Source organism: Limulus polyphemus, unplaced genomic scaffold, assembly GCF_000517525.1.
Source record: "Limulus polyphemus unplaced genomic scaffold, Limulus_polyphemus-2.1.2 Scaffold1273, whole genome shotgun sequence".
Lineage (NCBI taxonomy): Eukaryota > Metazoa > Arthropoda > Merostomata > Xiphosura > Limulidae > Limulus > Limulus polyphemus.
The window spans coordinates 72456-75182 of NW_013666883.1; the positions used below are offsets into that span (position 1 = coordinate 72456).

The 2727-nt window shown below is 28.9% G+C and overlaps 1 protein-coding gene across 5 annotated transcripts in view; it reads left to right on the plus strand.

Moving 5' to 3' along the window:
- Positions 1 to 2727, plus strand: part of LOC106462876 (chromodomain-helicase-DNA-binding protein 7-like) — a 167453-nt gene that overhangs the window by 6478 nt on the left and 158248 nt on the right. The gene's annotated exons all lie outside the window — the stretch shown is intronic.

Sequence of the window (2727 nt, forward strand, 5' to 3'; positions counted from 1 at the left end):
ATAATGTATAATATTGAAGTGTGACTGTATTTTACAAAATACTTGTCGACTAAAACACAGCCAAGACAAGTTAATTTGTACACACCAAAGGTCATCTTTATGTTATTTGATACGTAACATGGGTGCACGTGAGCCTCGTCGTTGTAACATCTGTATTGTTCGCTAGGCACGTTTGAAAGGTCAATATAGTAAATATATGTAAACTTACAATGTTATGAGATTTAAGCTATTTCGTCTAAACATTTATGTTTTCATGTTATAATTTGTGTTCATTCTAGAATGAAACAGGCATAATTTATGTCTATTTCCTAATTTTTTATGGTGGTTACAAAATCGGTCAAATTTACTGAAACTGTACAGAGATTAATTACTGAACATAACAATTAAAATATAAAGTTTTTTATTAAGAAATGTTTAATAACTATCCAGACATTATAAAGATTTTGCATGTGAAATTTCAAAATTTCCTGGTGCATAAAAGTATTTTTAATCTTAAAATGAAAATTACTTTGCACGATAGATAGGCAAGATGTGAAAAGAAAAAAAAGGCACGAGAGAAACATTGCTTTACAAACTGTAAGACTTTAAAAAAAAAAGAAGATATTTTGTGTATGAAAGCACCGTAATATTTTAATGAAATATTTTTAATAAATTAAATATCTGTCCATGAATATATTGAGTATTTGTTTTGAATAGTTCGTGTGCAAAGTGATTTTAATGTTAAAATTAAAAATACTTTTCATCTCAAAAATCTCAAATTTTCTTTGTGTAATCCCTAAAACTTCCTAAATGCATTTTAGACATTTTTTTTTTCAGTAAAACTTTATAATTTATCTATTATTTTCTCTACCCTATCTCAAAACGGGATTGGTCAATTTGACTGACCTTGTAACAACCCCCCAAAAAACCTAAAGTACCACTTTTTTTTCTTTCTAGAATGACTTCAAATTATAACATGATACTTCAATCATTTATCCTAATTACATCTAAGTTCATAACAGTCTACATCTATTTATAATTAAATTTTATTGTTTTATTACCCTTTGAACCATGTCTAACTACTGTCTGCACCATTATAAATTGTAAATCACTCGGGAATTGTGCAGCTCACATTATGCTAATGAATTACATTATTCATGAGCTACTACGAGCTGCTCACTTGTGTGACTCATGAAACATTTTTATTATAATATTATTATTTATCTAATCTAATTTTAACTAACTTGAAACTATCCCTATTTTTACATATTAGTTACTTTTATAATTATGCCTAAAGAATAAACATGAAAACCAAGAAATAAAATACGTAACCAATCTCCCTTTTTTTTTTTGCTGTTGATTGTTTAAAAGAGTTAACCCTGATTGTTTTATTATACTGACGGTAGTAATGCACTTAATAATTTTTATTCAATTAAATAATGCACCAAAGGATGGACTAATAACAATAAAAAAGTAGACAAATTCACTTACCTCACAAATTTTTCTGGCTTTCTAACTAAGCGACAAGAGTCGTTACAAATTCATCCAAGCTAGTTGTTAACTTTCTCATGGGAACAATGTCGGTACTCTGAATGCAATTGACCTTTAACCATTCAGAATATAATGTTATATAATACATCATTTGATAGATGAAAACCTTAACTTTCTATTGATTATAGGTAATATAAAATTAAACATAGACAGAACTATTAACAAACTGAAAGAGAGGATGTGAGAGGTATGTGTGGCAGGAGGAGTCTGATTTTCTATTTGATAGCTCTGTAACAAAACAAAATTGAAGATTATATAAATTATGGTTTGTCTGAGCAATGACAATTTTATAGAGTAATATATGTTTAATTTTTGTACGTTTTTGAGGAGTGGTGAATAAAATAGGGAAAATGACATGTTAAAAGAATATGTGTCACGTGGGTTACACTAGGGGAAATTGAGGATTTCTTTAAATATTGCCTTGTATAATTAAGAACTTGAAACTTATATACTATTAGAATATCAATTATTAGCTGAGATTTATGCTGTTCTAATTGGTATAACATAAACAAGAAGTAGTTTCATAAAATTTTGAATGTAAGACACAAAAGCCATGTGTCATGCACAGTTTAGGATACCTATGGTGATAGGGTTAAAGAGTGTCATAGGTGAATAGTTATGTACCCTGCTGAGAAGAATGTCTTTTTTCCTAGTGTTCTGTTAATGTTGAACCTTGTTTATGTTGGCTTTATATAGCTATCATCCCCAACCTGTTTGTTAGTTGTAGTTTATGGTAGAAAAATATTTAGGTATGCTGGGACCAGAGTTGGAGGGTGAAAGGCCATGTCATCTCATTTGTTGACTCGCATTCAAATTATTTTTGAACTACTATTTATTGACGTAAATTCTGCATCAAACTGTAGATTATAATTCAAATTTTAGTATTATACATTACTCAATTGCTTAATTTAAAAGTAAATAATAAAAAAAACACAATTAAACATCAATTTTTGTGTGTCACGTGGTATGTTGAATGCAGCACAGGTTCAAATTAGATGTTTGTGATGTCAAAATACTATGTCTACAGTTTCGTTTCTTATGAAATAGGAACTCAAGTTATCATTATTGAGTAGCTAGAATATAATATAAGAATCTCTTATCTTTTGTATTTGCTAAGAACATGCTCATGTACTGAATCAAATACAGTGGCACTTCTACCACCTCTTTCCATTTTTGGAAATGCTCCCTTATATACAC